Below are 23,516 nucleotides of genomic sequence, written 5' to 3' on the forward strand. Positions count from 1 at the left end.
CTTTAGGCAGCTAGGAAGTGAGGTATCGCGGGACTTAGTCTCTGAGCGGTGAGCAGCCGTGCGCCTGGTGTGAACTGGAGTATTGGACTTGTAATTCGCGATGAGATTGTGAAATATCTAACTGTGTCAAATTGATATGCGCTCGAGTGTAATAGTAATTCTGAATACGACCACTTTCGCTATTAGTTTTCTTTCTGAATAAGCATTATTCTAAGCAAATCGCAACTCTGTGGCCTACATCATTTATGGGTCGTTAATTTAGTTCCCGACATTACTATTACGGTTATTGTATGTTATATTAACTGTGTATTTCGCAGACTTGCCGTCAGCTAGACAATGTTAGCAAAGGGTCACAGGTGTGTAATTTAGGGCGTGTAATGTGACACGTACGGTTCAACCCCTAGACGAGTTTGAGCCAAGACATTTCGACGAAGAGGAACCGCATGTGAGTCCCAACATCTGTGGGATGTTAGCTCGCATATTTCAAAGATTAAACAGTGCATGTGCGTATCAACAGTTGGGTTTGATTTGTACCTCGATATTCGTAACAACGATTTTGTCATCAGTACTAGGCAAGTTGCACTATTGCGCAATACAGTCATTTAATATTCAACTAGACATCGACTACCTGCTTGTTTTCTAACCCTACAATCAGCAAATCATACGGCAGGCTTAACCGCCCACTTGTGCGTCTTCAACGCCAGTAGCAAACGCCGTGGTAGGTACTCATATCCCCCCCCATGAACCATGGACCTTGCCGTTGGTGGGGAGGCTTGCGTGCCTCAGCGATACAGATAGCCGTACCGTAGGTGCAACCACAACGGAGGGGTATCTGTTGAGAGGCCAGACAAACGTGTGGTTCCTGAAGAGGGGCAGCAGCCTTTTCAGTAGTTGCAAGGGCAACAGTCTGGATGATTGACTGATCTGGCCTTGTAACAATAACCAAAACGGCCTTGCTGTGCTGGTACTGCGAACGGCTGAAAGCAAGGGGAAACTACAGCCGTAATTTTTCCCGAGGGCATGCAGCTTTACTGTATGATTACATGATGATGGCGTCCTCTTGGGTAAAATATTCCGGAGGTAAAATAGTCCCCCATTCGGATCTCCGGGCGGGGACTACTCAAGAGGATGTCGTTATCAGGAGAAAGAAAACTGGCGTTCTACGGATCGGAGCGTGGAATGTCAGATCCCTTAATCGGGCAGGTAGGTTAGAAAATTTAAAAAGGGAAATGGATAGGTTGAAGTTAGATATAGTGGGAATTAGTGAAGTTCGATGGCAGGAGGAACAAGACTTCTGGTCAGGTGACTACAGGGTTATAAACACAAAATCAAATAGGGGTAATGCAGGAGTAGGTTTAATAATGAATAGGAAAATAGGAATGCGGGTAAGCTACTACAAACAGCATAGTGAACGCATTATTGTGGCCAAGATAGATACGAAGCCCACGCCTACTACAGTAGTACAAGTTTATATGCCAACTAGCTCTGCAGATGACGAAGAAATTGAAGAAATGTATGATGAAATAAAAGAAATTATTCAGATTGTGAAGGGAGACGAAAATTTAATACTCATGGGTGACTGGAATTCGAGTGTAGGAAAAAGGAGAGAAGGAAACATAGTAGCTGAATATGGATTGGGGGACAGAAATGAAAGAGGAAGCCGCCTGGTAGAATTTTGCACAGAGCACAACATAATCATAACTAACACTTGGTTTAAGAATCATGAAAGAAGGTTGTATACATGGAAGAACCCTGGAGATACTAAAAGGTATCAGATAGATTATATGATGGTAAGACAGAGATTTAGGAACCAGGTTTTAAATTGTAAGACATTTCCAGGGGCAGATGTGGACTCTGACCACAATCTATTGGTTATGACCTGTAGATTAAAACTGAAGAAACTGCAAAAAGGTGGGAATTTAAGGAGATGGGACCTAGATAAACTAAAAGAACCAGAGGTTGTACAGAGATTCAGGGAGAGCATAAGGGAGCAATTGACAGGAATGGGGGAAATAAATACAGTAGAAGAAGAATGGGTAGCTTTGAGGGATGAAGTAGTGAAGGCAGCAGAGGATCAAGTAGGTAAAAAGACGAGGGCTAGTAGAAATCCTTGGGTAACAGAAGAAATATTGAATTTAATTGATGAAAGGAGAAAATATAAAAATGCAGTAAGTGAAACAGGCAAAAAGGAATACAAACGTCTCAAAAATGAGATCGACAGGAAGTGCAAAATGGCTAAGCAGGGATGGCTAGAGGACAAATGTAAGGATGTAGAGGCCTATCTCACTAGGGGTAAGATAGATACCGCCTACAGGAAAATTAAAGAGACCTTTGGAGATAAGAGAACGACTTGTATGAATATCAAGAGCTCAGATGGAAACCCAGTTGTAAGCAAAGAAGGGAAAGCAGAAAGGTGGAAGGAGTATATAGAGGGTCTATACAAGGGCGATGTACTTAAGGACAATATTATGGAAATGGAAGAGGATGTAGATGAAGATGAAATGGGAGTTATGATACTGCGTGAAGAGTTTGACAGAGCACTGAAAGACCTGAGTCGAAACAAGGCCCCGGGAGTAGACAACATTCCATTGGAACTACTGACGGCCGTGGGAGAGCCAGTCCTGACAAAACTCTACCATCTGGTGAGCAAGATGTATGAAACAGGCGAAATACCCTCAGATTTCAAGAAGAATATAATAACTCCAATCCCAAAGAAAGCAGGTGTTGACAGATGTGAAAATTACCGAACTATCAGCTTAATGAGTCACAGCTGCAAAATACTAACACGAATTCTTTACAGACGAATGGAAAAACTAGTAGAAGCCAACCTCGGGGAAGATCAGTTTGGATTCCGTAGAAACACTGGAACACGTGAGGCAATACTGACCTTACGACTTATCTTAGAAGAAAGATTAAGGAAAGGCAAACCTACGTTTCTAGCATTTGTAGACTTCGAGAAAGCTTTTGACAATGTTGACTGGAATACTCTCTTTCAAATTCTAAAGGTGGCAGGGGTAAAATACAGGGAGCGAAAGGCTATTTACAATTTGTGCAGAAACCAGATGGCAGTTATAAGAGTCGAGGGACATGAAAGGGAAGCAGTGGTTGGGAAGGGAGTAAGACAGGGTTGTAGCCTCTCCCCGATGTTGTTCAATCTGTATATCGAGCAAGCAGTAAAGGAAACAAAAGAAAAATTCGGAGTAGGTATTAAAATTCATGGAGAAGAAATAAAAACTTTGAGGTTCGCCGATGACATTGTAATTCTGTCGGAGACAGCAAAGGACTTGGAAGAGCAGTTGAATGGAATGGACAGTGTCTTGAAAGGAGGATATAAGATGAACATCAACAAAAGCAAAACAAGGATAATGGAATGTAGTCTAATTAAGTCGGGTGATGCTGAGGGAATTAGATTAGGAAATGAGGCACTTAAAGTAGTAAAGGAGTTTTGCTATTTGGGGAGCAAGATAACTGATGATGGTCGAAGTAGAGAGGATATAAAATGTAGGCTGGCAATGGCAAGGAAAGCGTTTCTGAAGAAGAGAAATTTGTTAACATCGAGTATTGATTTAAGTGTCAGGAAGTCATTTCTGAAAGTATTCGTATGGAGTGTAGCCATGTATGGAAGTGAAACATGGACGATAAATAGTTTGGACAAGAAGAGAATAGAAGCTTTCGAAATGTGGTGCTACAGAAGAATGCTGAAGATTAGATGGGTAGATCACATAACTAATGAGGAAGTATTGAATAGGATTGGGGAGAAGAGAAGTTTGTGGCACAACTTGACCAGAAGAAGGGATCGGTTGGTAGGACATGTTCTGAGGCATCAAGGGATCACCAATTTAGTATTGGAGGGCAGCGTGGAGGGTAAAAATCGTAGAGGGAGACCAAGAGATGAATACACTAAGCAGATTCAGAAGGATGTAGGTTGCAGTAGGTACTGGGAGATGAAAAAGCTTGCACAGGATAGAGTAGCATGGAGAGCTGCATCAAACCAGTCTCAGGACTGAAGGCCACAACAACAACAACAGGTACTCATTGACATCAGAACTTGGTGACAGATACGAAGTGTTGCCGGACTGGGGCTCTAAAGTGGGATCCTCGCTTTTCGCGAACTTCACACACTTGCGTACCATATGGGTGTAGCACTCCTGGAAGAAAGGGTCGCCTTGCTTATGCAAAGGGCATAACACAAAATGCAAAAACAAAGGATCGAAAGACGGTAGTGAAGTTAGAATGATTTTACGCGAGTGAATGCCTTGCGCTGGATTATAAGTTAGAAAAACTGGATAATGTTAGGGAAATGAATCACTAGGAAAAGTTTAGATCCAATAAGGAGCAAGAAAACGTCGAAACCAAGAAGCTGTGATAGAATATATCAAAATACAGAAAAAATAACAGACTACAAACAAACGAAGACTGACATTTTTTGGACATTTACATCCGGGGAATGCAACTAACAAGAAGCTGGGTCTGAGAAGTTAAAGAGAGATATAGAAATACACAGTATAAAATCATACAAGGTTTTAAGAAGGCCACAGCCGGCCGAAGTGGCCGTGCGGTTAAAGGCGCTGCAGTCTGGAACCGCAAGACCGCTACGGTCGCAGGTTCGAATCCTGCCTCGGGCATGGATGTTTGTGATGTCCTTAGGTTAGTTAGGTTTAACTAGTTCTAAGTTCTAGGGGACTAATGACCACAGCAGTTGAGTCCCATAGTGCTCAGAGCCATTTGAACCAAGAAGGCCACTATTGCTTTTGGAAGGGTTCTAAGGTAGAATGAGTGAGAAAGACTAGATGTGAAGTGATCTGAGGGGAAAAAAAAGTATGGCGAAAATATTACAGTATACTGAAGGACAGGAAAAGATTGAATGACAGAGATCTGAAATTGTCATAACATTCCTAGCTGGCGAGAACGGAAGGGGACAAGTAATTTTCAAATGTATCTCTGCATTGCTGGTGTGTTGATTATTTGTAATGATTATAAAATCGTGCTTAACTGTAAATATCTTTCGTTTGGGGGGGGGGGCGAAGAAAATAAAAACCACTAGAATGATATGTCCTTGGGTAAGTGTTTTGTCCTTATAAGATTCATATAATTATGTGCATGACGTTGTAAAACCGTGCTTGTCTAAAAGTGAAATTTAAATGAATCTGATTTAATCAAGAATCAGGCACGCCCGTGAGAATCAGTGCTGAATTCAATGCAACAAATTTACTAATGCTGTCGCCGGCCGCTGTGGCCAAGCGGTTCTAGGCGCGTCAGTCTGGAGCCGCGCGACCGCTACGGTCGCAGGTTCGAATCCTGCCTCGGGCACGGATGTATGTGGTGTCCTTAGGTTAGTTAGGTTTAAGTAGTTCTAAGTTCTAGGGTACTGATGACCTCAGAAGTTTAATCCCATAGTGCTCAGAGCCATACTAATGCTGTCATTTACAAATTTACTAATGCTGTCATATATTTAACAGTGGATCTGAAATTGGGGCATTTGAGAAACATCATTGATAGGGATTGAGTGTGATAATAAACTCAAGATTTAAGTACGCTCTGTGGTTCTTTACAAAAAACAGTTGGAGCTATAAAACATTAAAAAACAATTAAGTGAGTTTGAACTTGACAATGATGTACATTCCAGTGAAAATTGGAAACTAAAACTCTGAGGTGACAGTTACTAAATGAAGTGTAGTTGGTCGATCACAGTGTTGTTTGTCTGCAACAATTATCTAAAAATACCAAAGATCTGAGCAAGCACTGGCGAATATGAGAGAGTGAAACCTATCTTGAAAATTGAACTTCAAAACTCTTGCTTGCACTAATGTTGGAGCTGTAACCAACACCTACTGTATTCTTCAGTGTAATGTGAGCAGAGTGTCTAAGTCTCCAAAAAGCACATTGCCCCGTTCCTCACAACAACAGAACTTGTTCACCAATCCTTTCAAACACTACCACAGCCTACGAGTTGCGTAATTGTTCCTTTGACACAATTTTGGGCAAGGAAACGGCGGAACGTCGACAAACCAATGAATTGCTTTTCTTCCCCTCTTTTCTAGGAAATTTCCCGCCAAGTGTTACATCTTCCTGACTCCGATTCTAAAATACTAATCAGGGGCTCATTCAGTCACCAACTGGCCTCACATTGCAAGTCCTACGAAGATGTTTAGAAACTGTTCACGAGTCTGGTCATCAGCTTTACTGCAGCTTCTGAGCACTAAATAGGTCAGAGCTGTTTTGTCGTGTTGTTTTAGGTAAGCCAGAAGTTGCATATCCGTTCAAGTACTTCTTTTGAAAAGCTCCTAGCGCATACCATCCGCTGACAGGGTTTCATCTCGTAAAACGAGGGCTTTTTACCTGGGCTGTGCGGCAGACAGTCGTATAAGCCGGACACTGACCTACCTCTGCCTGCTCACCGTTCGGCGAGGCGGCTCTAACCACCCGACGCGGCGAGGACGCTGTACTTGTAGCTATGTTTCTGCGGAGGCCGGTGTGCCCGTGGCTCGTTTTGGTAGGTCGCGCTACACGTCACAGCCTGCCTCATATTCACAACACTCCGCAATTCCGAGATTCGCCCATAAAGCAAACCGATATACAGATTTCTGTGTTAGATTAGAGAAGGGTAAGAAGAGAAGTGAAATCAGCTCGTATAATCACTGTGATATCTTGACTCCTGTTAAACAATTTTAGCTCCGTTCCAGTTGGATAATTAAAGATGAATAAATGAAAAGGGGTGAGCCAAAGGGCTCACTGCATTTTAAGGTGTCGTGTCTGAAACAAGGAAAAAAAATGACTTGACTCTCTAAAGTGCCACGACATCTTCAGCATAGGAAAGACGTCGCATGAGAGATTCAGTTCTGCTATGGCAGTGTGAAACATTAATTAAAGGCAGTAATAAGGCTGCTCGAACTCTTCGTACTAACTGTAAGAAAATTGTATGTTGTTGTGGTTTTCAGTCCAGAGACTCGTTTGATGCAGCTCTCCATGCTACTCTATCCTGTGCAAGCTTCTTCATCTCCCAGTACCTACTGCAACCTACATCCTTCTGAATCTGTTAAGTGTATTCATCTCTTGGTCTCCCTCTACGATTTTTACTCTCCACGTTGCCCTCCAATAATAAATTTGTGATCCCTTGATGCCTCAGAACATGTCCTACCAACCGATCCCTTCTTCTAGTCAAGTTGTGCCACAAAGTCCTCCCCAATCCTATTCAATACCTCCTCATTAGTTAAGTGACCTACCCACCTAATCTTCAGCATTCTTCTGTAGCACCACATTTCGAAAGCTTCTTTTCTCTTCTTGTCTAAACTATTTATTGTCCTCGTTTCACTTACTTACATGGCTACACTCCATACAAATGCATTCAGAAACGACTTCTTGACGCTTAAATCCATACTCGATGTTAACAAATTTCTCTTCTTCAGAAACACTTTCCTTACCATTGCCAGTCTACATTTTAAATCCTCTCTTCTTCGACCATCACCAGTTATTTTGCTCCCCAAATACCAAAACTCCTTTACTACTTTAAGTGTCTCATTTCGTAACCTAATTCCCTCAGCATCACCCGACTTAATTTGACTACATTCCACTGTCCATTCCTGTTCTTCCAGGTCCTTTGCTGTCTCTGACAGAATTACAATGTCATCTGCGAACCTCAAAGTTCTTATTTCTTCTCGATGGAATTTGATAACTACTACGAATTTTTCTTTTGTTTCCCTTACTGCTTGCTCAATATACAGATTGAATAACATCGGGGAGAGGTTACAATCCTGTCTCACTCCCGTCCCAACCACTGCTTCCCTTTCATGTCCCTCGACTCTTATAACTGCCATCTGGTTTCTGTACAAATTGTAAATAGCCTTTCCCTTCCTCTATTTTACCCCTGCCACCTTCAGAATTTGAAAGAGTATTCCAGTCAACATTGTCAAAAGCTTTCTCTTAAAGTAGAAACGTAGGTTTGCCTTTCCTTAATCTTTCTTCTAAGATAAGTCGTCGGATGAGTTTTGCCTCACGTGTTCCCATATTTCTACGGAATCCAAACTTAATTTTCTAACCTACCTGCCCGATTAAGGGATTTGATATTTCACGCTCCGATCCGTAGAACGACAATTTTCCTTCTCCTGATACCGACGGCCTCTTGAGTAGTCCCCTCCCGGAGATCCGAATGGGGGACTATTTTACCTCCGGAATATTTTACCCAAGAGGACGCCAATATCATTTAATCATACAGTAAAGCTGCATGCCCTTGGGAAAAATTACGGCTGTTTTTTCCCCTTGCTTTCAGCCGTTCGCAGTACCACAACAGCAAGCCCGTTTTGGTTAGTGTTACAAGGCCAGATCAGTCAATCATCCTGTCTGTTGCCCCTCTTCGGGAACCACACGTTTGTCTGGCCTCTAAAAATTCTATGAAAGCATGGTGTTTTTTTGGTTATAAGCAGAACTGTCCTGAAACAATTGGCGATATCTGAACTAGGACAGAAAATAAGTTTATGTTTTTTTTGTTTTTCCCTAAGAATGTGTTTCTTGCTCTATTTGAGTTTTATGAAAGTTTGTTCCTCTTGGTGTCATCTTAAGTTCTCCTGCTGTTTCTGCTTTCCTGTTATGGTGCGCTTCGCGTATTTTTTACTTTTTGCTGGCCACGGAATTGCAAGGCGCCCGCAAGGCCCACAGTAAACAAGAGTCCGCTTTTGTAGGAAGTGCAGCGAACTTGGCTGGGCTGTTGGCCGAGTACTCCGCGAAACCGGGCTAGCGGTGTAATATTCAGCGCGGTGCAGCCAATAAAAGCGGAAGGAGACTGACTTAATGTCGCAGTGCTGTGCGGTTCTGCGGAGAGGTAAATACACGCTGGAATTGTTATTGTGTCGAGCGGCCAGGTGCACTATGAAACCCTCTCGGATATTGTTCCAGCATCTCAGGGGCGACGTTGGCTGTACACGTGGGTACCTTAGAGAAAACGACTGTCTTACAAACATTTTGATTGCCCCAGCAAAGTGAATTTCCTGCATTCAGCGGAGCACCACGTTTTCTCGACTCCTCAGGTGTGTGTCGCTCTGTTGGTGATGACTCATGAGAAGCTTACGTAAGATTTAACATACTCATTCTCATAAATTAAGGATAATTACAGAATGTGGTTGCACACAACGTGGCACTACACAAAACTGGCGCTAATAGCATAGGCACATAGGGAACACACACGACAGAGATCTGTAAGTCGACGGAATTGTTGATAATATGAGAAAACCGTACCGAAACACTTGTGCTACAAAACGCCACTGTTTCCTTTGCATGTACCCCGACGTCAATATGGGATATGATTACCATGCACACGTACACAGGCCGCACAACGGGTTGGAATACTCTGGATCAGGTGTTCGAGCAGCTGCTGGGGTATAGCCTCCCATTCTTGCACCAGTGCCTGTCGGAGATCCTGAAGTGTCGCAGGGATTTGAAGACGTGCAGCGATACGTCGACCGAGAGCATCCCATACGTGCTCGATGGGGTTTAGGTCTGGAGAACAGGCAGGCCACTCCATTCTCCTGATATCTTCTGTTTCAGGGTATTCCTCCACGATGGCAGCTCGGTGGGGCCGTGCGTTATCATCCATCAGGAGGAAGTTCTTGTGGTGTTGTACATTGTGGACGTCCCGTACGGTAGCGCCTGTACACGTTTCCTGTCTGCTGGAATGGTTGCCATAATCTGGAGATCACACTTTGTGGCACACGGAGGGCCCGTGCTACGACCTGCTATGTTTGACCAGCCTCCAGTCGCCCTGGTATTCTACCCCTCACAACGTCATCAATATGTGTTCTTTGAGCCATTTTCTACACACAGTCACTATTAGCACGTCTGAAAACGTCTGCTCACTTACTCGCTGCACCGTACTCTGACATGCACCAACACTACTCACTTACTCGCTGCACCGTACTCTGACATGCACCAACACACTTCTGCGTATGTGGACCGCTGCCAGCGCCATAGTGCGACAACCGCAGTCAAGCGCACCGCATGGTCATACCACGAGGTGATTTAAACCCCCAAACCGCCCACCAGAGAGTTGTTTCACCACGTATCAGCATTATCCTTAATTTATGAGCATGAGTGTAGATGATCTCAGATCAGTGGCCTTAGACAACAGGTTTGCACACGACATTCAGAAACCCTGTGGAATAGGCTCCTGTCATATCCACGCCACAATTGTAGTCATCATCCCCACGGTGGCATCGAATCTGGATGCCATTGCGTTTGCAGTTCTGTCCATTATCCCGTAAAAGTTGACTCATTTTGATATCTAGATGAACCCACTGGACGTTTGTGGCTCTGGAGGTTCTTTATACTTCTTAACTCATCGTCTTTTTACCTGTTTTGATACGCCTCTCTCATCTCATCCTGGATCAAGTCTTGGACTGTGTGTCCTGCATCACGGCTGGGAGAGACTTATTAGATTTCTTTGTTCGGGGATCCGTATTTAGCGGCGGTTCATCATTCACTCATATAAGTTTATGACGTAGCCACTGTTCCCCGGAAACAAGTTATCTTCACATCTTCATTGTCATCTCCAATAACACATAAATACCGATCAAGGTGACGCAGTAGCAACACGATAGATTCGCATCCACACATTCAGGGGATCGGCAGTTCAAAACCCCGGGTTTTCCGAAATAACTAAAGACAAGATGTGAGTGGGGGACGGGGCGTTGCTTATGTTTCCTGATAAGTGGTCACAGGCAAGTTTCTTTCCCCGATCCCCTCGCCGGCGGGACATTAGCCCATGTGTTCCTTCTCTGTAGTGTAATTTGTTAATAAAATTGCTCGAACCACGCTGGATTTCCAGGGAACGACTGTGCGCGAAAAGTATTAAGTAAATATCACAGCTATTGTACGTTATTGTTCGAAAAATAAATGAACGTTTCGTGAGCGAAAATGCGGTAACCGGGGCAGAACTTTGCGGACCCTTTCATACCATTAATCTCTGCCGAGGCTGCGTATTGTCCAGCGGATCATGGTCGGTAGCTGTATCCTCAAGTTTTCTATACCGTCATTAAATTCGACATCAGAACAGGCGTAACGTTGGGGAAACGGCTAGCAGCAATGGCCTAACGCAGTTTGGTCAGCGGGACACTATGTTGTGGCATTAAGGGGACCACACCCTGCCTGTCTAACCCATGTTAATTTAGGCAAGTATTTGACCCATTTCTGAAAAAAAAACTATTTGATGCAGGGCCTTAATATTTTTACTGCAGGTTACATGATGCTAATAGTCAACTGCACTAAAATCTACTTTATCCATTTTATAGTTTTTAAGAAATGCTTTTTAAATTTATTAACAAAAAATATTAAGTTTTTTCTGCAGAAAATATTTTTTGCTGAACTTCCTAATGGGGGAATATTAATGAATGTAGTACGAGAGGTGGCTTTTTATGTTGTGCAGAGTCTCTGAAAATTTCATTCATTTATCTATAATAGTTTCTTATATAATGGGGCATATGTACTGAAAATTTTAGTTTGCGGAAAATTGACTTCAAAGAAAAAACTCTTGAAATTTGTTACTTACATTTAATTAAAACTGTCCTGTTGCATATGATGACCCTTCTTTGGCCTCTAGCAGGTCTTACAGCTTCTTTTTCATCTTCCTGGATGTTTGTCTTGCTTTCTTGGCCGTATTAGATGCTGACCTGTCTGCATCGGCTATCCTCATTTTTTCGCAATGTTGCAGCCCAGGATTCCCAGCTTTCTCAGTACACAAAACTTTCCAATATTACCACAATTGAATGTAATAACAGCATCACGTACTCGTAGTTTCATTGTATGCATGCCTACAAATACAGCTTTAGCAAGGCGGTTCCAAATTATGCTGTTAAAACATTCATTTGGGTCCTGTGTCTGCCCATGCAGACATTTCCTTAGAAGGTCAGGATGAGCCAAGTCTCTGAAAATAGGTTTAATTGCTGTAATAACAGCAGCAGGAAGAGAATGCTGGTGAGAATAAGATTCTCCAGTTGCCTGAGCCCTATTGTGTTTGTACCACGAATTTTCTCCTGATGGACACAATCCATGAGATGGCTTATCATCAGTAGAGTACTTATGGAAGAATATGGCCCAAACATCTCTCTTCATTGCCTCCAGATTTTCTTTATTCCTCCTGATTGCGTGTCCGGTTAACAATTTTCCGTCCTCTAATTGAAAGCGTGTTGTTTACAAACAGCAGAAACAAAAGAATACCGACCGTTGCATTCCAAGGATAGCCAACACTCTCGGGAGACAAAAAAAAAAAAAACAAAAAAAACCCAACGTGCAATGTAAGGGATATAAAGATCTAAAATATATGAAGAAAAGTGGACGTGGCACATAAACACACGTGGTATGAAAATGCTCGAAAAAATTTTTTTCAGCAATATCCTTTTCAGAGTACTTAAAAAATGGCTCTGAGCACTATGCGACTTAACTTCTGAGGTCATCATTCGCCTAGAACTTAGAACTAATTAAACCTAACTAACCTAAGGACAACACACACATCCATGCCCGAGGCAGGATTCGAACCTGCGACCGTAGCGGTCGCTCGGTTCCAGACGGTAGCGCCCAGAACCGCACGGCCACTCCGGCCAGCTCAAAACAGTCGCAAACGGTTATGACCTGCTGGCATCGCGCGTTGTCATCCACAAAAATTCCGTCGTTGTTTGCCAACATAAAGTCCATGAATGGTTGCAAATGGTCTCCACGTAGCCGAACAAGACCGTTTCCAGTAAGTGATCGATTCAGGCAGTCCATTCGGTGGAAAGAGCCCACACCATTGTGGACCAACCAACAGCTAACACAGTGCCTTGTTGACAACTTGGGTCCACGCGATCATGGGGTCCGCCGCACACTCGATTCCTACAATCAGATCTGACCAGACCAGACCACGGTTTCCCAGTCGTCTAGGGTCCAACTGATATGGTCATAAGTCCAGGAGAGGCGCTGCAGGCGATGTCGTGCTGTTAGCAGATGCACTCGCGTCGATCGTCTAGTGCCACAGCCCATTAACGCCACATTTCGCTGTACTCTCCTAACTGATACGTTCGTCATACTTCACACATTGATTTCTTCGGTTATTTCACGCAGTGTTTCTTGTCTGTTAGCAATGAGAATTGTACGCCAGCGCTGCTGCTCTAGGTCGTCAAGCGAAGGTATTGTCCGTGATGAGAGGCTATGCCTGAAATTTGGTGTTTTTGGCATGCTATTGACACCGTAGATGCCGGTATATTGAAATGCCTAACGACTTGCGAAATGGAATGACCAATGCATCTAGCTCCGACTACCCTTCCGGGTTCACAGGCTGTGAATTCCCGTCTTGCGACCGTAATTACGTCGGAAACATTTTCAGATGAACCAGGTGCATGCAAATGATAGATCAGTCAATGCGCTGACATTTTACAGCTCGTGTACGCGACAGTACCGTCGTCTGTATACGTGCATGTCGCTGTCCTATGAATTTTGTCACCTAGTTGTTAAGTCGGCTACTTGTAGTTTTTATTAGTAATCAATTTGAAAAGAGGTATATAGCTCAACTAGTTTTATATCGTGAATATTTTTATCGTACGTTATTTTAGCGATTTAAAAGTTACAAACTTTATACTTCTATTACGTAGTCGACTGTAGCCTTCAGCTTGACGAATCAGAGCGCAGGCGTGTTGTTACTGTGAGCGCCTTTGTACTCAAGTGTATGTAGCTGTGTGTTGAAATTGCTTTAGTATGGTAATTTAGTTTCCTATTATTTTACTCCCCCCCATGAACCATGGACCTTGCCGTTGGTGGGGAGGCTTGCGTGCCTCAGCGATACAGATAGCCGTACCGTAGGTGCAACCACAACGGAGGGGTATCTGTTGAGAGGCCAGACAAACGTGTGGTTCCTGAAGAGGGGCAGCAGCCTTTTCAGTAGTTGCAAGGGCAACAGTCTGGATGATTGACTGATCTGGCCTTGTAACAATAACCAAATCGGCCTTGCTGTGCTGGTACTGCGAACGGCTGAAAGCAAGGGGAAACTACAGCCGTAATTTTTCCCGAGGACATGCAGCTTTACTGTATGATTACATGATGATGGCGTCCTCTTGGGTAAAATATTCCGGAGGTAAAATAGTCCCCCATTCGGATCTCCGGGCGGGGACTACTCAAGAGGATGTCGTTATCAGGAGAAAGAAAACTGGCGTTCTACGGATCGGAGCGTGGAATGTCAGATCCCTTAATCGGGCAGGTAGGTTAGAGAATTTAAAAAGGGAAATGGATAGGTTGAAGTTAAATATAGTGGGAATTAGTGAAGTTCGGTGGCAGGAGGAACAAGACTTCTGGTCAGGTGACTACAGGGTTATAAACACAAAATCAAATAGGGGTAATGCAGGAGTAGGTTTAATAATGACTAGGAAAATAGGAATGCGGGTAAGCTACTACAAACAGCGTAGTGAACGCATTATTGTGGCCAAGATAGATACGAAGCCCACACCTACTACAGTAGTACAAGTTTATATGCCAACTAGCTCTGCAGATGACGAAGAAATTGAAGAAATGTATGATGAAATAAAAGAAATTATTCAGATTGTGAAGGGAGACGAAAATTTAATAGTCATGGGTGACTGGAATTCGAGTGTAGGAAAAGGGAGAGAAGGAAACATAGTAGCTGAATATGGATTGGGGGACAGAAATGAAAGAGGAAGCCGCCTGGTAGAATTTTGCACAGAGCACAACATAATCATAACTAACACTTGGTTTAAGAATCATGAAAGAAGGTTGTATACATGGAAGAACCCTGGAGATACTAAAAGGTATCAGATAGATTATATAATGGTAAGACAGAGATTTAGGAACCAGGTTTTAAATTGTAAGACATTTCCAGGGGCAGATGTGGATTCTCACCACAATCTATTGGTTATGACCTGTAGATTAAAACTGAAGAAACTGCAAAAAGGTGGGAATTTAAGGAGATGGACCTGGATAAACTAAAAGAACCGGTGGTTGTAGAGAGATTCAGGGAGAGCATAAGGGAGCAATTGACAGGAATGGGGAAAATAAATACAGTAGAAGAAGAATGGGTAGCTTTGAGGGATGAAGTAGTGAAGGCAGCAGAGGATCAAGTAGGTAAAAAGACGAGGGCTAGTAGAAATCCTTGGGTAACAGAAGAAATATTGAATTTAATTGATGAAAGGAGAAAATATAAAAATGCAGTAAGTGAAACAGGCAAAAAGGAATACAAACGTCTCAAAAATGAGATCGACAGGAAGTGCAAAATGGCTAAGCAGGGATGGCTAGAGGACAAAGGTAAGGATGTAGAGGCCTATCTCACTAGGGGTAAGATAGATACCGCCTACAGGAAAATTAAAGAGACCTTTGGAGATAAGAGAACGACTTGTATGAATATCAAGAGCTCAGATAGAAACCCAGTTCTAAGCAAAGAAGGGAAAGCAGAAAGGTGGAAGGAGTATATAGAGGGTCTATACAAGGGCGGTGTACTTGAGGACAATATTATGGAAATGGAATAGGATGTAGATGAAGATGAAATGGGAGATATGATACTGCGTGAAGAGTTTGACAGAGCACTGAAAGACCTGAGTCGAAACAAGGCCCCCGGAGTAGACAATATTCCATTGGAACTACTGACGGCCGTGGGAGAGCCAGTCCTGACAAAACTCTACCATCTGGTGAGCAAGATGTATGAAACAGGCGAAATACCCTCAGACTTCAAGAAGAATATAATAATTCCAATCCCAAAGAAAGCAGGTGTTGACAGATGTGAAAATTACCGAACTATCAGCTTAATAAGTCACAGCTGCAAAATACTAACACGAATTCTTTACAGACGAATGGAAAAACTAGTAGAAGCCAACCTCGGGGAAGATCAGTTTGGATTCCGTAGAAACACTGGAACACGTGAGGCAATACTGACCTTACGACTTATCTTAGAAGAAAGATTAAGGAAAGGCAAACCTACGTTTCTAGCATTTGTAGACTTCGAGAAAGCTTTTGACAATGTTGACTGGAATACTCTCTTTCAAATTCTAAAGGTGGCAGGGGTAAAATACAGGGAGCGAAAGGCTATTTACAATTTGTACAGAAACCAGATGGCAGTTATAAGAGTCGAGGGACATGAAAGGGAAGCAGTGGTTGGGAAGGGAGTAAGACAGGGTTGTAGCCTCTCCCCGATGTTGTTCAATCTGTATATTGAGCAAGCAGTAAAGGAAACAAAAGAAAAATTCGGAGTAGGTATTAAAATTCATGGAGAAGAAATAAAAACTTTGAGGTTCGCCGATGACATTGTAATTCTGTCAGAGACAGCCAAGGACTTGGAAGAGCAGTTGAATGGAATGGACAGTGTCTTGAAAGGAGGATATATGATGAACATCAACAAAAGCAAAACAAGGATAATGGAATGTAGTCTAATTAAGTCGGGTGATGCTGAGGGAATTAGATTAGGAAATGAGGCACTTAAAGTAGTAAAGGAGTTTTGCTATTTGGGGAGCAAGATAACTGATGATGGTCGAAGTAGAGAGGATATAAAATGTAGGCTGGCAATGGCAAGGAAAGCGTTTCTGAAGAAGAGAAATTTGTTAACATCGAGTATTGATTTAAGTGTCAGGAAGTCATTTCTGAAAGTATTCGTATGGAGTGTAGCCATGTATGGAAGTGAAACATGGACGATAAATAGTTTGGACAAGAAGAGAATAGAAGCTTTCGAAATGTGGTGCTACAGAAGAATGCTGAAGATTAGATGGGTAGATCACATAACTAATGAGGAAGTATTGAATAGGATTGGGGAGAAGAGAAGTTTGTGGCACAACTTGACCAGAAGAAGGGATCGGTTGGTAGGACATGTTCTGAGGCATCAAGGGATCACCAATTTAGTATTGGAGGGCAGCGTGGAGGGTAAAAATCGTAGAGGGAGACCAAGAGATGAATACACTAAGCAGATTCAGAAGGATGTAGGTTGCAGTAGGTACTGGGAGATGAAAAAGCTTGCACAGGATAGAGTAGCATGGAGAGCTGCATCAAACCAGTCTCAGGACTGAAGACCACAACAACAACATTATTTTACTATCCCTCTTTTTTTCCTTTCGTTTTAAACAGAACACTTGACATGACTTCATAAGAAGTCGAAATCTGTTATGTTACCATTTGAATGACCTGTGGATGAACAATAATTTTTAAGTAAATTGTAAACTGACCGTCAAGTCCACTAAACCGCGATGAAGTAGCCCTCTACTGTTCTGTGATAAATTGCTACATTTCTGCTCGCTTCTTGTTCAACGTAGACTTAGCAATTATTGATTTGCAGGACATACCATATAAACGTTCAGGATGTTCACATGAATTCTCTCTGATTTCCAAGTGCAGTTTGCAATAAAAAGCGAGAAAGATACTTACGGTTTGTGGCATCCTAACTCAAAAGGTGCTATACGAAAAATCGCATGGCTACTACTTGGTTCGTCCAACACGTCTTGCCCATCGCTGTGAAAATTTTCGGTGGAGGAAGTGACGAACATGTGAACTCCAGTGCGGTGGTCCGCCGTCCTGCTGGAAGATTACATTCGGCTGAAGGGGAAGGAGCTGATTCTCAACGGATCGCTCAGCCGTGTCCAGATGAACGGCTGCTCTTAACTCTTTGTTCGATGAGGAAAAAATAAAATTGATCCAACATCGGTGTGCACAACACATTCACCTCTGACATGTTCCCGAAGCCCGAAAGACTTTTCCGAACGCCAGATGCAAATGTTGTGCCTAATAACATTCTAACATGTGTGCAATGTTGCTTCGCCAGAGAAAACGACATTTCGTAAATACACTAGTGTCCAAATGTAAAGCAACAAACAATTATTTTCCTGTGTTGCGTCTAATTAACGGTATAATCATACAACATTTCAACAGATATCCGTCCAATCATGTTTTGCACGGAAGATAGCATTCCGGTCAATTGTCAACAACGTCGACGATGACGTCAGAGCACCTATCAAAGAGGGTAGTGTAAACCGGGTAGCCCCACATCAAAAACTGTTGAAATGTGTGTAAATTCCTAAGGGACCAAATCGCTGAGGTCATCGGTCCCTAGACTTACACACTGCTTATACTAATTTAAAATGACTTACGCTAAGAACCACAGCCGGCCGAAGTGGCCGTGCGGTTAAAGGCGCTGCAGTCTGGAACCGCAAGACCGCTAAGGTCGCAGGTTCGAATCCTGCCTCGGGCATGGATGTTTGTGATGTCCTTAGGTTAGTTAGGTTTAACTAGTTCTAAGTTCTAGGGGACTAATGACCTCAGTAGTTGAGTCCCATAGTGCTCAGAGCCATTTGAACCATTAAGAACCACACACACACAAACACACACACACAAACACACACGAGGGGGGAGGGTCAGCCTCGCCCGAGGGGGGAGGGTCCGCGGAATCCGTTAAGTGGCGCCTGAAACCGCGCTGCCTCGACGCGCGGCTGCCCCACATCCACAATCAGTGTGTACACAGTCAGAGACGGTGCAGTGTGGCACAGAAAAGACGCCTACCAGACTCTCTGCATTGGAGGGCCATGGTGTTCTTGTGGTCTTCAGTCCAGAGACTGGTTTGATGCAGCTCTCCATGCTACTCTATACTGTGCAAGCTTCATCATCTCCCAGTACTTACTGCAACCTACATCCTTCTGAATCTGCTTAGTGTAGTCATCTCTTTGTCTCCCTCTACGATTTTTACCCTCCACGCTGCCCTCCAATACTAAATTGGTGATCCCTTGATGCCTCAGAACATGTCCTACTCACCGGTCCCTTCTTTTTGTCAAGTTGTGCCACACACTCCTCTTCTCCCCAATTCTATTTAATACTTCATCATTAGTTTTGTGATCTACCCATCAAATCTTCAGCATTCTTCTATAGCACCACATGTCGAAAGCTTCTATTCTCTTCTTGTCCAAACTATTTATCGTCCATGTTTCACTTCCATACATGGCTACACTCCATACAAATACTTTCAGAAATGACTTCCTGGCACTTAAATCTATACTCGATGTTAACAAATTTCTCGTCTGCAGAAACGCTTTCCTTGCCATTGCCCGTCTACATTTTAATCTTCCCTACTTCGACCACCATAAGTTATTTTGCTCCCCAAATAGCAGAACTCATTTACTACTTTAACCGTCTTATTTCCTAATCTAATTCCCTCAGCATCGCCCGATTTAATTCGACTACATTCCATTATCCTCGTTTTGCTTTTGTTGATGTTCATCTTATATCCTCCTTTCAAGACACCGTCCATTCCCTTCAGCTGCTCTTCCATGTCCTTCGCTGTCTCTGACAGAATTACGTCATCGGCAAACCTCAAATTTTTTATTTCTTCTCCATGGATTTTAATTCCTACTCCGAATTTTTTCTTTTGTTTCCGTTACTGCTTGTTCAGTATTCAGATTGAATAACTTCTGGGATAGGCTACAACCCTGTCTCACTCCCTTCCCCACTCTTATAACTGCCATCTGGTTTCTGCACAAATTGTAAATAGCCTTTCGCTCCCTGTATTTTACCCCTGCCACCTTCAGGATTTGAAAGGGAGTATTCCAGTCAACATTGTCAAAAGTTTTTCCTAAGTCTACAAACGCTAGAAACGTAGGTTTGCCTTTCCTTAATCTATTTTCTAAGATAAGTCGTAGGGTCAGTATTGCCTCACGTGTTCCAATATTTCTACGTAATCCAAACTGATCTTCCCCGAGTCGGCTTCTACCAGTTTTTCCATTCGTCTGTAAAGAATAAAAATGGCTCTGAGCACTATGGGACTGAACTGCTGTGGTCATCAGTCCCCTAGAACTTAGAACTACTTAAACCTAACTGACCTAAGGACATCACAAACACCCATGCCCGAGGCAGGATTCGAACCTGCGACCGCAGCGGTCGCGCGGTTCCAGACTGTAGCGCCTAGAACCGCTCGGCCACTTCGGCCGGCGTCTGTAAAGAATTCGTGTTCGTATTTGGAGGGCCATAAGAAGAATGAAAGCAGGGCAGTCGCAAACTGATGTGGCCCGAAAGCTTAAAGTGAATCCTTCTGTTGTTTCTCCGGTGTGGCGACAATTTATAGAAACCGAAACAGAATCACGAAGACACAGGGCCGGCCAAGTGTGACTTCAGAAGAGATGACCGCTATTTGGCTCTGAAGGCACGTCGGTACCATCTTAGTACTGCACTGAAACTGGCATCCAACCTCGCAGCATCCACTGGACTTGTATCGAGGCAAGCGGTGTACAGAATGCTTCGCGAGAGTAACCTTTATTGTCGGAGACCTTCTGTTTATGTACCTCTGATGCGTCTTCACAGAAGGGAACGCATAGAGTGGTGTCGTCAATATGCCCCCTGACGGTCCAACAGTGGGCCAATGTTCTTGTAGCAGATGAGTCCCGATTTGGTCTGCAGAGTCACTCTCGACACATTCACATCTGGAGGGAACGTGGAACACGATTTCGGAATCCAAACATCATGGAAAGAGACCGCTATCGAGGAGGATCCGTAATGGTGTTGGCAGGTATTATGGTGACCACTCGAACATCTCTCCATAAAATTGTATGGGTGCATCAGCAAGGTTTAACTGGTGTCAGGCATCGTGTCGAGGTTCTGGGACCTCATGTGCGTTTGTTGCGAGGTGGTGTGGGTACAGAATTCGTATTGATGGACGACAATGTTTGACCTCATAGACCACAGGTGGCTGATGTTTTCTTGGAGACGCAAGATACTGCATGCATGGCGTGGCCTGCTCCCTCTCCCAATTTGAACCCCATGGAGCATGTCTGGGATGCGCTAGGTAGACAGGTTGCATCACGTCAGCATCCACCAACCACTCTCCCAGACTTGCGAGCAACTCTGCTCACAGCATGCCCCGTCGTTTGTCAGGCCTATATTGCTGCCAGAGGTGCTAACACCCCATGCTGAGTGCATTAAGCAGTTGTCGGAATGTGTGTATCCGTTTAAGTTAGAATAAATGAACAACATTTTGTCTATCGTTATGCACATTGCAGTTGTTTACGTTCTGTGTTATTGACATTGTTTCTACTTTACTATGAGCCGTTTACACTGTTTTGTGGCAAAATAAACGCAACCTTGCAAAATTTCCGTATGTTGCTTTAATTCTGGACACCAGTGTAGTTGGGTTTTGCCCGATGCGGTCCAACATCGCAATAACAGATTTGTGGCAAAACTGCAATTCGTTTCCCTTGAGTCTTTCATTTTATCACGAGTACGTTTTCTGCTAGAGCCTGTCTGTCTGTTTACAATTTACTCTCCGGGTGGCTAGCAACGTGTCATACTAAGCCCTGGTCGTCTTAGTGTCTGGTGGTTCCCTCTGAAATTCACGTCGGAAATTTCTGTGGACAACACTGGGTGATTTCGTTTCGCATACCACACGAAACGTCAGGCTCTCACTGGAGGCGTGCTCATGTCTGGTAATTCTTTAGCACCAGAAACAAAACGAAAGAAATCGTTTAGAAGAAAATCTAGCACAAAACTTTTTTAGTTGCTTTACTTGATGCCATGTTTCATAGTTTTCTTAACTGCATTTATAAACTAGATAGGTGTCATATGAACACCCCGTATTTATCTGATTTTAGATATTCATTATTGAAAGGAACGCAGCTGAGGTAGTGAAATATTGACGAATGTCTGTTGCATTTGTTTCAGGTGAGAAGTGACTGCCGCCACAAAGCCGTCCTTGGAGGCAGTAAGTGTCCAGAAATATTTCTCATATAACCATGCTAACGTAAGTCTTGTAACATAAAACAGGTCACGTATATAAATGTGCCAGATGAGTGCAGAAGGGGCAACTCTGCCGCTTTTCTACTGGAAAAAAAGTCGAAACCGACGTGCAGTTTCATCATTTCGTGTTAACGATGCATTTCATGAAATGTGTTCAGGAGCTTCTCTCTGTGGTTTTTTTTTCTTTACTGATTTCCGATTAATATATGGTAATATCTCGACCATTCCATTGGGCAAGTAAGTGGCATTACTGGTCCACACGAAATACGCTCGCTTAGCGCCAGAAATCGGAGATCCTGATGCAAAATTCCAAGGCGACACGTAGTGTGATAATCATATCTCAGACATCCATAAGTAGAGTCAGACAGTGATTTAGCTACAAAAAAGTTGTTCTCCAAGAAGTTTTTCCTCACCCAACAGGTCCTCCGCTCGCGGTGTTGTGGTCAGCGCCTCTGCCTGTAGATCGCGCGTCCCGGGTTCGATTCCTGGCCGGTTCCAGGGTTTTCATCGCTTTGGGACTGCGTGTTCTCCTAATCGTTTCATCTCATCGTCGTCTCAAAGATGTGCAAGGCATCCGAGTGCCATCAAACACTTGCGACAGGTGGCCACATAACCCCAGACGGGTATACATGCCATATAGGGCCACTGAGGATGAGGTGCTTAGTGCATAAAAAGAAGGAAGTGCGTATGGCATGAAAACAAACAGCCGTTTATTTCTCAAAGAAGAAGAAGAAGAAGAAGACAATATAGAAGCAAGTAACGTACGGCAGAACACTGTTTCCATTAATTCACATAGATTTGCCATTCTGTATTGCTTCTAAAATATTTCGTTTTTACTTCTTAATTTCCAGAAATATGTCATACCTGAGATCAAGCGTCGTTCTTAGAATACTTCTTTTTTAGCATTTCAACTTTTTCAAACGTACAGTTCGGCACAAGAAATTCATAATCGCATAGACAGTCCGGTAATGCTAGACCTATGGTGTTTTATATAAAATTTTATAACTAAAAGGCTTAAGTTACAAATATCGTAAGTTATACCGTATGCTTACAGTACTTATCATTATTGGACGTATACCTGAACAACTTTTTGTAAAGTCTGCTCTAAATTTCCTTTCATTATCTATTACATCACTATCTGTTGTTAAGAATTTTCGCATTTCTGACGTTTATGTGTTTCGGTGGAGACTTTCAAACCTGTTCGCCGGCCTTCTCTTCCAAGTAGTCCTATTTTGCTTTTTCTTGTTTTAAATTGTTGCTGTTTTAAACAAGGTACAGTTGAAGAAGAGTGCAGATAAATATCGCACCATCAGACAGCTGCATTTATTTTTCATAGTTGTAACTGTTTTCAGACATGAAATTTATACTTTGCCTTGTATGTAAAGTCCCTTTTTATTCTCTATTTAGCCTCTTTTTGTTTCTTAGTACTGTGGGTGCTCAAACATTTTTTTTTTTTCACTGAAGTGAAGTATCCATACCGCGTTTACTCTCCCATGTGTCTGCAGTAAGCTAGAAAACTCCTTATTTATAAAGTAGTTTCCACGTAATTGAGGTGAAAATTAAACCGCGAAGCAGTACATACATTATATGCGAAAGCACACGATGGTTTCATCTAAAAATGGTTCAAATAGCTCTGAGCACTAAGGGACTTAACATCTGAGGTCATCAGTCCCCTAGAACTTAGAACTGCTTAAACCTAACTAACCTAAGGACATCACACACATCCATGCCCGAGGCAGGATCGAACCTGCGACCATAGCGGTCGCGCGGTTCGAGACTGAAGCGTCTAGAACCGCTCGGCCACG

General features: G+C 43.1%; 1 protein-coding gene across 2 annotated transcripts in view; it reads left to right on the top strand.

Moving 5' to 3' along the window:
• Nucleotides 1–23,516, top strand: part of LOC124615355 (CD109 antigen) — an 840,079-nt gene that overhangs the window by 365,706 nt on the left and 450,857 nt on the right. For both annotated transcript variants that reach the window (XM_047143167.1, XM_047143169.1), the window contains exon 3: nt 21,637–21,676. The gene's annotated coding sequence lies outside the window, so the exon portion shown is untranslated. The remainder of the gene's footprint in view (nt 1–21,636; nt 21,677–23,516) is intronic.

This window comes from Schistocerca americana, chromosome 5 (assembly GCF_021461395.2).
Source record: "Schistocerca americana isolate TAMUIC-IGC-003095 chromosome 5, iqSchAmer2.1, whole genome shotgun sequence".
Taxonomy (NCBI): Eukaryota; Metazoa; Arthropoda; class Insecta; order Orthoptera; family Acrididae; genus Schistocerca; species Schistocerca americana.